This window comes from Silene latifolia, chromosome Y (genome assembly GCF_048544455.1).
Source record: "Silene latifolia isolate original U9 population chromosome Y, ASM4854445v1, whole genome shotgun sequence".
Classification (NCBI taxonomy): domain Eukaryota; kingdom Viridiplantae; phylum Streptophyta; class Magnoliopsida; order Caryophyllales; family Caryophyllaceae; genus Silene; species Silene latifolia.
The window spans coordinates 8,826,155-8,841,147 of NC_133538.1; the positions used below are offsets into that span (position 1 = coordinate 8,826,155).

A 14,993-nucleotide genomic window follows, 5' to 3' on the forward strand; every position below is an offset into this window, starting at 1 on the left:
TAAATTTCTCTTTTTTTTTTCCAATTCTTTTTTTTTTTTCTTTTTTCTTTTCTCCCTCCTTATATACACCAACTCCAATCAAAATACACACGACCAATCTGCAGACGGAAAAATATACCACAAAAGACAAACTAAACTAGCTTCACTAGGCAGGCTGAGTTTTGGATGTAGCTAATGGGTCAAAAAGGCAAGATTTGGCTTAAGTGGAGCTATATGGGTGAAAAATATAAGAAAAGGGAAAAATTTATAAGCACCTCCCTGCATGTGACACCGACCACAAACCCGAATGTATGCATTTGACAAGAAATCGAATGTCATAAAAGTGCAAAAATAATGAACATGCTATGCAAGGAGTACTACTCTCAATTCCTACATGAACCGGTCATGAATGTCACCGATTATAAGGCTCTAAAACTCGAAATTGTAGAGTAGGTTGCCAATTTATCAGTCGAGTCTACACGGTCGCTATATTTGAACAAAAACTCGTAGATATGCGCAAGACTCGGTAATAACTCACAATAAAGTGCAAGGCTCAAGTAAAAAGACAAGTTAAAGTGCAATTTCATCACGGAAATCTACCGTTCCGACTCAACCTATATGCAAAAATAAACGTGAATATTTTTTGAATTTTTTGAATTTTTTAATTTTTAGGGAATTTTTGAATTTTTATGGAAATAAACAACAATGCAGACATAAATTAAATGTGATAACAAAATGCAATAAAAACAAGATGCGAGACACGAGATATGGATGCATAACCTCCCCAAACCAAACCGTACAATGCCCCCATTGTACCAAAACATGGAAAGGAAATGCAAACTGAAGGAGAAAGAGAGTAAATACGGAAAACTCACAAGATACGCGAAATAAGGGACCTCCCCAAACCGACCATGAAATGGGAGGTTGCTAAAGGCCCGGAAAACCGTCTCAAGAAGCTAATCCAAGTCAATCGAATGAATGGGCATCCAAAAACTGCTCAATCGAGAAGAAAGGCAGTCGATCGAGTAGTTTCTCTTTTCGCAGGTGGTCGATCGAGTAAATATTTCACTTGATCGAGTGAATATAGCAGAAAAAGCTCTCGATCGAGTGCAAAAAGTACTCGATCGAGTAATCCCCAGTGCATACCTGCAGAACGCAGTAAAAATTGCCCGCAAAACTAACAAAGCAAGCATACTGATATAGTCTATGGTACGAAGACCAATTATTACACACAACTGAAATAAAATGCAATGTTTGAAAAACAACTAAAAATAAATCTCCGGGTTGCCTCCCGGGTAGCGCTAGTTTCAGACAGGTCTCAGCTCGACCTTCTTTTTCAGCCAACTACTCTAATTGAACCCAATCAAAGCAACTCAAAGCTCGCACCAACCTGTCAAATAGCTGCGCATGTGCTACACAAAACTGTAAGTAGCACCATAATATAGTAATAGCATAGGAAATTGAAATGCAAGATCGTTTAAGCCTAACGAATTTCCTATGACAGCTCCCAAAATCATTCACAAGATAATTCTGCCCTCCAGCTAAGGGCGGAATATAAAAACTCAAAATAACCGCAGGTGGAAAATAAAGCAGCTCAGGAGCATTGGACTCAAAAACAACGCGAATAGAATTTGGATGCTCAGACGGGTGAAAACTGTGAGGTGGAGGAATCTGGACTGCTAAAGGAGAAGGTGGGTATTCATCCCAAATGCAAGGGACGGTAAAGTCAATTGGGTCAATTGGGTCCTCTATAATAGGTTCATCTACTATATCATCGTAAGTATCCCATTTGACCTCAAGACTGTTTAAATCTACCTCCTCGCTCTCCTTATCGCTAGACTCGTCAAGATGGAGATTCTCAAAGAGAGCCTTCAAATCACCCTCACTATCAGTGCAGGAATCATAAAGGGGTTCTAAACTATCCTCATAAAAAGGATTGTCAACCACGCTAGTGGTCTCCTCCATGTCTCCGTCAGCATTTCCTAGATTGGTTTCTAAGGTCTCACCCACCCCCTCATTTGAGTCAACATGAAGAGAAAAGTTGGGTTTAAGAGATTCAGCAGCAAACCAATCAAAGAATTATAATACCTCATTTACGGGGATTCCTTCGAAATCCCACTTACCAATAGATTCTAGGTATGCTCGCGTAGGGTCATTCATACCCCGGAAGATAGTCCAGCACAATTGGAGTTCAGAAAATGCATCTCGTCTGGGCTCGAGCCACTCCAAAAACCTGGCTAAATAAGTACCAAAAATTTCGTTCTCTTCCTGCGGAAAGAGAAGAACGAAAGACATAATAACGGTCTCAAGGAACCGAAGCTCCCTGAGACAAGAAATAAACTAAATACCTAAGTTACTACCAACAGAAGTCAGCGGTAAGTAGGGTCGATCTCCACAGGGAGGCTAAGTTGCTATCTATCTGTTTAATTTGGTCTGTCAGGGTGTCACAGAGATAGGGGGTTTGAATTGATTGTGAACTAACTAAACAACTGAAACTAAAGGCAAGAGAAGGGAATAAAGGAAATTAAAAATAAGAGAAATGAAGTATGCTAGGAGTCGGTCTACCGTGGCAGCTATCAGATCTTATACTATCGGGAATACTAAGACGATTAGACTATTGATAAGAAGAGCTATGGTCGTCACCTTTCGGTCCTTAAACCGCCCTAGAGCGTAAACAGCTTAACTTTCGCCCTCACTACGATACCCTATTGTAATTAAGCAAGCCTTCCCTTCCAATCTTTCGATCCAGGTCGGGGTTAACTAGATAAATTGGTCTCCTGCATGCATTCATTCGACCTAATAACAATTAAATTGCCTAATAAAATTCTTATCGCAAGACTAATCCATTCAAGTCAATTAAAACATTGCTACCATGGCTTCCCTAATCCTAACATACTAAGGGGATTTAGCTATGCATAATTAAGGGAGAACAAGAAATAAAGGAAGAACAAATAATAAACATTAAATTAAATTAAAGAGAGAAAAGGGAAGAAAGGATTACTGAAATAAATGATCCGGAAAATGAAAGAACCAAAGTAACAGTAGCAATCACCGAAGAAAAGGTAATTAGAGAGGTCAAGAGGGAGTCAAAACTACTCGATCGAGCACTTGGAACAGCTCGATCGAGTGAACTGGTGCTTCGAAGGACTCATCGAGTGAAAACTTCCTCAAAAAGTGCTCGATCGAGCTGAAAACCACTCGATCGAGTACTTAGACCTGCAAAACACGCAATTAAAGCTAGAAAAGCATAAGGAGTTCGTAAAACAGCGTCTAAAGTTCAACAAAAAGCTAAAGAGAAATAAATAGTTCAACAAAAGTTCAATAAAACGATCATTTGCCTCCCGGAGAGCGCTGATTTATGAGGTCCCGCACGACCCTTTTTCAGATTATCCAACAGCACAAATCATCGGCCTACTACTAGGCCTTTGACTGGACGCGGTAGCTTCAGCAATCGTCAGACGGACATCCGGCCTCCACAGCTTGGCAATGTAAGAACAACAGCTTCCCACAGCATCCGGGTCCCAATCTATCATCTCATCACGCAGCTTCTTCCTAGACGGTGTAGCCTTATCAACACCTCCTCCTGGGTCGTCTATCCAGGCAGTTCCAGACTTCATGCTAAGAGCACCCATCTCACCTCCCGGGTCTTTGAACTTGTCAAGACCTGTAGAAAGAGAAACAAAGACACGTTCCTCCAATTCGCTCCTAGAATGGGGCGGAGGTGTCATAAAAGCAGCAATAATATGTGACTTAAAAGACGGCTCAGACGGTGTATCAAAGGACTCTTCATGAGGGACATCATCGCATGGCGTGATGTGCATGGGTTTCCAAGGGTCATCAGACTTAGTAAAAACCAAGTCCTCCCCTCCGACCTGAAAGGTAAGTGTCCCAACCCCGACATCGATAATTGCGCCAGCGGTGCACAAAAATGGTCGTCCCAAAATAATGGGAACATTGCGGTCTTCGGGTATGTTTAAGACAATGAAATCTGCGGGAATATAGAAATTCCCGATCCTAACAGGTACGTCATGTAAAGCTCCTTTGACCCGTACATAGGAGTAATCACCAACCGGACAATGTTCTAGCGCGCGTAAACTTAGTCGGTCCCAAATTCAACGCCAACACAAAGGTAAAATGTTGACACTAGAATCGAGGTCACATAAAGCATTATCAAACGAATGGGTCCCTATAGAACATGGTATAAAAAAAACGAATCTGGGTCGACATTTTGGGCGGGTCCCATTTCAAGAAGTGCACTACACTCTTCAGTCATAGCAACATTCATTACCGTCTTAACATCACTAATATCCTTCTTAGACCAATTAATTTGACCAATAAATTCAGAATAAGAGGGTACATGGGCAATCATCGCTTTGTAGTGATCAGCGACATTGAGATCTCGATACGGTCCAGAATGCACGGTGTGGTAGCAATTGTTGTGGATAAGGAACTTGAACAGAATAGGAGTTGACTATATGTTCCTTTTTATCGTCATTAGAAATAGGCATTATTGACGTATCGTCTTTGTCCATAGCAAGGCAATTCGATCGAGGTATCACAAGACTCAATCGAGCTTTCTTCACTCATATTGCTCGATCGAATACAAAGAAACTGTTTGATCCAGATCTTGTTCTTGATGCGTGCTCGATCGAAACGAGACTTTGTGACTTTCGATCGAGGTTCTCCTTCTCGGTGATCGATCGAACGATTCGAGTCCATTTTGATCGTGGTGATCCCTTCCAGCTTCGTTCGATCGAGTGATGGGATGAAGAATTTCACTCGATCGAGTTGATTTTTCACTCGATCGAGTGTCTGCATTGCACGCAGCAAGTATTAATTCCAAAAACTCGTCTAAATCATCCTCCGGGGTATCTTCATGAAACGGAATGGTATCGGTGTTGATAGCATACACCGTCTCACATTGCTCTTGCTCGGTAATTAATTGATCACACCGAGCCTCTAGCTTCTTCATACGGCTATCAAATTCCGCACTAGAATTATGACACTGTAGTGCAAGTGCATTTATTGTTGACTTCAGTTCTTCCACCTCATCATTCCTAGCAGGTGAAGGGGTTGGTTGCGGTGGAGACAAATAACAAGGCTGTTGATAGCCTTGTTGCAGCAACGGTTGTGGTCGAAGAGCGACATCATAGTAATTACCACAACCCCAAGATTCTTTCCTCTCCCAATTAGTAGATCTTTCAGTTTGAGCTTCAAACTGAGCAATAAGTCGAGAGACGGACGTCATCTTGGCAAAAGGGGTCGAAGGTACTCAAGCCTTCCCTTCGACAATCTCTTTCTAAAATCTGTCTAATAGACCTGTAAGACCTATCAAAACAGCACTAAAGAAAAAGATAAGAACGGCCTCAAGGTACTCAGTCTTCCCTTGAGGCGAAAAACAGACAAAATTAAAACAGATAAAAGCGTCGCCTCCCCGGCAACGGCGCCAAAATTTGATACTGTCGTTTTGTACCAAAAATAAATACCTAAATACAACTAACAGAAGCTAGCAGCAAGTAGGGTCGATCTCCACAGGGAGGCTATTTTGCTAAATATCTGTTTAATTTGGTCTGTCGGATGTCACAATGGGGGTTTTGATTGATTTAACTAAACTAGAGATTAAGGCGAGGGAAATGAATAAGAGAATTAACAGTAAGAGAAGGGAGTATGCTAAGAGTCGGTCCACCGTGGCAGCTACACTATCGGAAATACTGAGGCGATTAGACTATTGATAAGAAGAGCTATGGTCGTCACCTTTCGGTCCTTAAACCACCCTAGAGCGTAAATAGCTTAACTTTCGCCCTCACTACGATACCCTATTGTAATTAAGCAAGCCTTCCCTTCCAATCTTTCGATCCAGGTCGGGGTTAACTAGATAAATTGGTCTCCTGCATGCATTCATTCAACCACATAACAATTAAATTGCCTAATACAATTCTTATCGCAAGACTAATCTATTCAAGTCAATTAAAACATTGCTACCATGGCTTCCCTAATCCTAACATACTAAGGGGATTTAGCTAGACATAATTAAAGGGAAATAAGAATAATAGAAATAAGAACAATAAATAAACATTAAAAAGAAAGAGAAAAGGGAGAGAAACAATTACTGAATTTTGATCCGGAAAAGGAAGAGCAAAGTAACAGTGTAAAAGTTGCCGTGTATTAAGAGTAATTAGAGAGGTGAAGAGGGGGGGCGGAGTAACGTCCTCCTCTTAGATTTATTTTATAGCCTAAAAGCATAAACCTAATCTAAGCTTAACTTAAATTGAGGCCCAATAGCTTGTAATTGCTCGATCGAACAGTTAAGTCACTCGATCGAACAGTTCCTGCGTCTGTTTACTCGATCGACCAAAAGATAAGGCTCGATCGAACAGTTGGCCACTCGATCGAACAGTTCCTGCGTCTGTTTACTCAATCGACCAAAAGAAACTGCTCGATCGAGTGGTTCCTGGTTCCAGCTTGTGTTGGTCTTGTAATTTGGTCTTTGACTTGGCCTTTTAGCTCCCGAAATAGCTTCACGCATCCCAAGACAGCAATATTTCCCGCTCCAAATTATCTCTTCCTCCAAATGCATGCAAAACGGACGGTAAATGACTTGATTTCACTACTTTCCGATCTATTCCTGCAAATAAGACAAAATACACCAAAGTAGCATATTCGGCGCATTTCGTAGCATAAAACCACGATAAAAGCATAGAAATGCGTGCATAAAGTAGGCTAAAAAGACTATATAAAATGCACGTATCATGGATCACCACAGTTTTGAAAATAATAAATGGGGTCAGTTAACTGCACAACCAAAATAAGAAATCACAGATACACAAACCAATCCAAACTATAGTAACCATCCTCCAAACTCCAATAGTAAGCAGTAACCGACTACACACCAAAGTGTGTAGACCTGCCAGGTTCCTATCGCAACGGGAAACCCACACTGCCAGTGGGGGACCGCAGCCTTGCCCACCAAATCCCCGCTCATCGCAACGATCGAACCCAGATCATTAAAGTGAACATTCCTCTTGTGACGGGAGCTACAAGGGGCAAACATGGGGTTGAAACCATCTCCCGAAAATGGTCCCACAATAGTAACCAATAAGTAGTATAATCTCAATCACAATAATAATCATGCCAATCAATCAATCAATATCACATCTTATAATCGATTACACAATCAACTGAGTAGGGAAACCCTATCATTTCGCTATTCCATAGAAACGCATCAATCATACCATGTCAAGCAAGACTCCATATCGTACCCTACAAACAACAACCGTACCCTATCACTAAGCTATTCAAGATCTACTGCAAGATAAACAATTATTGACAAACTCACCTTGAAGAACAAACCGATGCCAAAGGCGATGACAACCCGACTCGATGACCTCATGCACAGGCTATCTCCCTTCCCGGATTAGTGTTCATGGCTACTCATGATTGGTAGAGAGAGAGAGATGAGAGAATTGGGAGAGGGGGGAATTAGGTTTAGAATGGTAAAATGAATCATGGAAATGAATTATGTTTTAGTCTCCGTGTTTTATATTAATACACTGTTAGATGTGGTACTCGGTCGAGTATGGACATACTCGGCCGAGTACGCCGCACTCGGTCGAGTACCCCATATATTCGGCCGAGTGACCTCTACTAGGTCGAGTATCGAGTTACTATGGCAACATAATATCTCTCTATCTCCCTTACTAAGGATCTCCCCTGGTAAATAGGTCGGTCAACGGGTGCCTAACAAGGCGGGTTTTACAACCTCACCATGTCTCCCAATTCCCTTAATGCTTGCAAGAGTCCTGACATCCCAGTTGTGAATATGTATTCACTCATCTTGGGTGGCGGCTGATTTTCCTCCCTTCCTTCGACTTTATTCACTATCCTGTTGTAGGGTTTAAGTCTTTCCTCCTTCTTTTCTGGTGCGGATTTCTTGCTCGTCCTTTCCACACCTGGTATACTTCTTCTAGTTAACACATCTTCTTCCAACCTCAGTGTTGTTGCTCCCTTGGCTTGAACATCTTCAAAGGTTCAGCAGAGCTGCCTGGTTAGCTCCTTATACAGGTATGAGTCCTGGTGGAGTCCCTGTCAGAATGTTTCTATTGCAGTTGGCACGTTACATCCCCGTATTTACACTTTTTCTTTGTTGAATCTGGTGATTAAATCTCTGATCTTCTCATCGAACCCTTGAACTACCATCTACAGGTCGCTGGTATGCTTCTTAGGTTTCCTGCTACTGGCAAATTGTTGAGTGAATGCGTTTACCAAGTCAAGGTTGCTTTGGACCTATTTGGCAGACTAACGAACCACTGCATGGCTGCTCTAAACAGCGTTGACCCAAATCCTTTGAACATGCAGGATTCTTTCAGATGCCTGGTTGTTGTTATTACCATCTTCTTTTGCTTATAGTGGCTGACGTGGTCAAAGGGGTCTATTGTGCCGTCATAGAGTGTCATTGTAGGGGCACTAAATCCCTTTGGCATGGTGACCAGTGATATGCCATCTATGAATGGGGAATCTACATAGCTGTCAGGGATCGCCTTCTCCAGGGGAGCGGGCATCCCTGGGATCCTGCTTAGCATGTCTTTGATCTCCAAATACTGCATGTCCCTAATGCTGGCATAGGCAGCATGGGGATTGTAAGTGGGTTGCTGATGATTCTGGATACTGCCCCATGGCCAAGTTGTCACGGGGCTCTGATGCTCGGTAACTAGGGGTTGCCATCATTAGGGATCCTCGGTGCCAGCCTATTATCTGTCGATAGACAAATCCTGCACCAGGTGTCTGATTAGTAGCAACAAAATTACTAGTTGGGACATTAACTATCCTTGGCTCAATACGGCTGTTGTCGGCCAGCTATCAGGTGTCAGATATACTAGCCCGCTTGGAATTATTCCTTCTTCTCGTGGTGTCCCTGTCAGATCTAGCCTAGTAACTAACTCTAAGGGGAATGAGCGTGCTTGTTCCCTACTGTCTGGCGCCTCATTCGGACGGCTTGCTATTAGGATCTGGCTCCTGATTGCCATCGGGCTCGGATTAGCTCTTTGTTGTTGCATGTCATCTATCTGTGCCCAGAGTGCCCGGTTATGCTCTGCTGCCTTAACCTTCGCCTTTCTGCTCTCTTCCCTCATGCTATCAGTCGTCTTCTGCAAACTATCCATCCCATTGATTATAATTTGGGCTGGATTAGGTGGTGGGGAAATCTGGTGCCTAACGTGGCTTGTCGATTGAGCATTTTGCTCCTGCTGAACAGGTCCTGCTTCCTTCTCGGTTCTTGGTTGGACTTCCATCTCTCGGGACACCTTTGGGTGGCTGGTTTTTGGTGGAAGATTGGCTTTTGGCGGAGGCCCTGACGTCAAGGCATGTGCCCCTATTACTGGTGGTGGAACGGATAGCATGCGTGGCGACTGGCTTCCCTCAGATCTTGGTGTGATGACTTGCTTGTTTCCTGACATGGTGCATTGTTGCTTGTGATACGATTAACGATGACGACCACTATGCCCTACAGTGGGCACCAAACTCTTTTGGTATTATTTACCGAATTAGTTAATTTAGGGTTAAAGTAGTCTTGTATGTTAATCGTGTGTTTGGCTACCTTTGTATGATTGCAATGCAAGTAATAATATACGTAATAAGAGATTGACACAAGAGATTTGGTGACGCGAAAAACCCAATGTGGGAAACGACCGCGGGAAGGAGACGGTATGCTTCCAAGATTCCACTAGCAATATTACGTAATTAGGTCACGAATACACGAGGAACTGGACGACTTAGATTGCTAGTGAAATGGTATGCGTGAGGCTTCGTGTGTGACTGAATGATCTTCCTCTTTCCTTTTCCATCTTATATAGGACTAAACCCTAATAGGGTTTAGTTTACTTTCCCTTCAAGGTAGCCGAAGTCCATCTGGTAGGTTGTATTATGCTTCCCTTAACCTGCTACCTGTGGCCCATAATCCGTCCTTTCCTCTTTGCCAAATTAGTGCATTTATTCAGCCTTTAGTCCAATCAACCTTAGCTGGCCCAGTTATCCTTCGCTGGCCTAATATGCAAAATAGGGCCCAAATATGTACGATGGGAAATTTACGTAAAATAAAACACGAACATTTTTTGTATGTTGTAAATGTAAGCTTTCTCGTCAGTGCTAAAAACCAGTATAAAATTCCTTCATTAATATATACTCCCTTCATTCCGGTCATTTGTTTACGTATTCCATGTTTAAGTGTCTCGCTCATTTATTTACCTTTCTAGTTTTTGAATACTATTCATGATTTATGTGATCATCCACCTCATCTTGATTCAATAATCATCCAACAACTATATCTACAAATGGTTCCCTCTCCTCTCCCTGGCCTTTGTGCCAAAATAAGGTAAACAAATGAGTGAGACAGTAAAAACTAGAATACGTAAACAAATGACTGCGGCGGGGGTAGTACGACATAGCTTCATATCATTAATGTATTATAATTGTTTACTATCAAGAAGCTTAATTAGCATATTATGTAGTCTGTGTACCAACTTAAAAAACATGAACATTCAGGATCGAGTGAGAGGGAGGCAAAACATCCTAAGATAGTGGGAACTCTTTTTCCCTATAAGAAGTAAGTTAGTTGCTGCTTCTTCCTTATCCCACCTTCTCCACACAGTTTGTTCGACTCTTTCACTTCATTCATTACTGCACCTTCAGAAGCAAAACTTGCAGCAACCTGTAGTTCATGTACCACGATGAATTGAAAGGTTAGATTCATTCATTTACCGAGCAAAGGAAAGACTAAGAAGAATAATTCAGTCTGTAGAGTATATTTTACCTTATTCTTTGCTTTTTCTCATGTCCTCCATGTTCAAATATCTCAAGAGAAGTTGTTATTCTTTCTTATCATCAACCTTTGCCTCGGATGAACCATCTGATAAATCGACATTCTCTTGGGCTCGCTTCTTTCTTTCCTGTTAGATCAGAAGTTAAAAATAAGTATCTGGATATGCGGAGCAGCTCTTGTATGAGACACGCGAACATTCAACAGCTTCATATCTCAATTAGCTTACCTGATCCTTCTTCCTCTCCTTCTGGATGAGCTCTCGGTCGGGCATGTATGCGGCCATGACAAATAGGTTCCGCATTTAGAGAGTATCAAAGAAAACTAATTGTGGAACTTATGAATGAAATTGACATAATACAATGTAGTATGTCATTGAATCATCACAAACCTAAGATCACTTCCGGTATATCCTTCAGTCATGGTAGCACGCTCCTTAAATTCCATTTCTTCGGCTTGCTACTTTGACAGCAGAGTTTTCTATATCTTCTTATTTTCTATGTCAGGCAAACCAAGCATGATCCTGTGATCAACAAGATTTGTTAGATTTTGCGAGATATTTAGAAATTGTGAGACGTACAGCCGCTGTAAGACAGTCTCAAATCAGAATTTGTCAGAAACTTTTTGTCTAAAAATAAAAATATTGAACCAACCTGCGCTCAAATCACCTAATGATGGCTTCATTAAGGTCAAAGGGCCTGTTGGTAGCAGCAACAACAAAAATTTTCCCAGAATAAACAACGAAATGAATAAACAACAAGATCAAACTGCAAAAAATAAGCGGTATAAACAACAATTGCTTTTAAAAAGGAGAAGGAGATAATACCTTTACGGTCTATTTGGGAACCAAAATTTCATTTTAAAACCCAGATTCAACTCAAATTTACTGTTTGGCAACTCAGAGTATTTGGATTTGAAAATATTTTGGATTTAATCCAAATCTCAACCTAATACATTTCAGGCCATTTAAAATACGACCTCTACCCCTGTCATTTCCAAATCCAAATACATATCTCTCTACACTGTTCATTGCTCACTGTTGTCTTCTCACCATCGTTCTTATCGTCTTTTGTCGATGTATTACTGTCATCTCCCCGAAGCATTCATCCGTTCATTTAAGCAACCAGATTGTGATCATATAATTTGAGATTGGGATGTTATAAGCATGGTTTAAAATCTCGGTATCGGTCGTAGTCGTGGTAGCACTATAATCGGTTCTTAATCGACCGTCACGGACGGATCTCGGTATTTTTCGGGTGATATCTTGTATCGATAGAGTAAAAATCCAATACAACTCGGTTGAGATTTTGAACCATGGTTATAAGCCCATTCATCAAAATTTTCTACTGTATAGATCATAACTTTGTGATTATGACTGTTTGCGTCATATATTATTGTTGGTATGAGGTCTTCAATGGCATTTCTATGACACCACAACACTCTTATATTGGAAAAATAAATTACTGGATGATGCACTGATATTGAATGAGTTGGTGATGTTTTGTTGGTAGAGATGAGGTATTTGTCAAAATTGGAGGAGCAATGGAATCGGAATGTAAATTCTCAATTGTAAATCTGGAGTTTAACAAACAACGTATTTGAATTTGGATTTGCATATTTCAAAATATAAATTTCAAATCTAGCTTTTCAAATGAAACCATCGTTCCCAAACGCTACCTAAAGAGATTATCATTAGAGTTTCTAGCTTTCTTGAGGAAGCTGGAGAGATCGATGAGTTATATGAGTATATGACTAAAATTGGCTCAAATCAGAGACCCGCGATAGCATTGAATTGATGTTAAATATAAACAAAGCATTATTACAGTAACGACCCAATTATGAATAAAAAATAAACTACACAAGGAGCAAGATATACTTATTATATAAACGAAGAGGACAAATAAAGAACTAAAGATCAATGTCATTTGCAATATCTGATAATCAAATATATATACACCAAAAAGGAGTAAAAATCATGAATATTATGCTTAGTATATGAGGAACCCTTAAAACCCAGAAAATTGAACTGGTAACAGTAAATCTGTAAAATTCAAGCACCAAAAGATCAAGTTTCGACCTTTCGGAACGATAAAGCTTCTCATATGTTCATATACAGCCATATCAAACAAACTAACGGAAACCCAATTCAACTAACCTAGAAAGTTACCACTTGCTGCGAGTCTTAGCCAACAGCACGAAGATGCCAGGCCACGGCTGACTGCTCATCTCGCTCCATACTCAATACTCACAGAATGACACAAAAGACGACGACCAAATAACTCGATGGAAGCCCGGCCCGTAACAACCAACAGATAAAAAGCCCAACTCAACATCAATGCAAAAATCACTCTCTCAAAGACATTAACTCATTATAGTAAGCTAAAATTTAAGAATTCGATCCACAATAATTGCCACGAAAATAAGCATGAAATCAGTGATTAAAACCTAATTAAATCATCACCAAGCTAAATAGCTAATATCAATCACCCAAGACTAAAATTCGAAAATGATCAAATAATGACGACAATCGATACACAAAGTTTCTATAACAAACACTTAGAATTTCCTAATTAAAACAAAGTCGAAATTGCAACACATACAATTATAAGATCCTTGTCGCCGAGATTCGTCCTCCAAATCACCGATTTCTTAATGTTGTTCTTCAATTAGGTTTATCGCTACTTGCGTTGGGAGTGCGTTGCGCTTTGCCAAGTCTACTCAAGGGGTTTTGTAACTTATTTTTTAATGAGAATCCCTGAGATGAGAAAGGAAATGTGTGATGAGCAGAATTAACATACGATTCCGATCAAACGCTATACGTGGTTTATAGGCAACTCAATTGATACGTCTGTCGTATACCTATCAAAAATAAACTAACTAAACTAACTATATAGCTAGGGAAGTCAGGTTGATCTCCTCACGGAGGCAAGATATCTGTAGAAGTCCGTCTATTTGATCACAAATGAGGGGTTGTTTGAATTATTTTCTAAACTACAAGATTTAAAGGAAGAGAAATAGAGAAAAGAGCAGTAAAAGCAAGGAAATAGATTTAAACTATCAGATAGAGAAAGGTCATGTCAGGATTCCGGTTCACTACGGTAGTCCAATGACTCAACTGTAAATAATTTAGACAGATTAATGTGAGATGGATGTGGAAAGGTCCTTTCGGTCCACTTTCTATCCTAAAATACCACTAACTTAACTTTCATCCTCGTCAGGGTAGTCAACTGTTCATAGCAGACCTATTTAGTCCAATCTTTCGATCTAGGATTAATTTTAGCCAGATTAATGGGGTGACTCGGAAGCGTGCACTCAACTAAGTCGGTAAAATACAATTAAATTGGTATGGTGACAGGATCTCACAATTAACTCGTCTAAACTATTTACTACATCATCACATTTCTACCGTAGCTCCCCTAATCCCAACATGAAAGAAGTTTAGCTACTCATATCGCTAATAATATCAAAACTAACAATCAACAATGAATTAACAATAAACATGATGAAATAACAAATAAAATGCATAAAAGAGAATTAGGGCAGAAATTAAATATGACTAAACGAAGAATTAAAGCAAACAAAAGAGAGATTATTATTAAGAAAAGAGGAAGGGATTACAATCGTGCGAATCCGGCGTAAAGAACACAAAATCCGAGCAAAACAATCCCGAGAACAAGGTTACATTGAATAGGGAAAAGTAACGCAGTCTTGAATATTAGATAAAAGCTAAGTAGTGAATGAAGTCTGATACTAATGACCTAGCTAAAGCGTGCTTAAATAGGAAAATAACTAAGTTTATCGAAGTAAAACAACTCACAGGCTAATTAAAGCCCATGAGAGCAAAAACCACTCGATCGAGTGGAATAAAACCACTCGATCGAGCAAAACTCAGGACAATCTACTCGATCGAGTAGAATAAGCAGTCGATCGAGTAACCCCACTTTACAGCACCTCTCGGTCGAGTAAATAAATGCTCGATCAAGCAACCATGGATGCATAAACCATTCGATCGAGTAATAAAACCACTCGATCGAATGGTCTTCCTTCAAATCAGCTTAGACTCGTCACCGACTGCCTCGTAAATCGTGCCTTGACGCTTCCCAATGCATTATCACTCTGGAAATTCCCGTCTCCTCTAATGCATGCAAAAAGGACGAAAAAGGGTACGATTCCACTACTTTCGCGTTCATTTCTACAAAATGGA

The 14,993-nt window shown here is 40.5% G+C and overlaps 1 long non-coding RNA gene across 1 annotated transcript; it reads right to left on the bottom strand.

Annotated features, from left to right (window-relative positions):
• Positions 1-10,423: 10,423 nt before the first annotated feature.
• Positions 10,424-13,582, bottom strand: LOC141626394 (uncharacterized). Its single transcript, XR_012535976.1, has 5 exons — positions 13,390-13,582; positions 11,443-11,487; positions 11,019-11,312; positions 10,784-10,919; positions 10,424-10,681 (listed from the first exon to the last, which is right to left on the bottom strand). It is a non-coding gene; the product is annotated as an uncharacterized LOC141626394 (long non-coding RNA).
• Between the last annotated feature and the right edge of the window lie 1,411 nt (positions 13,583-14,993).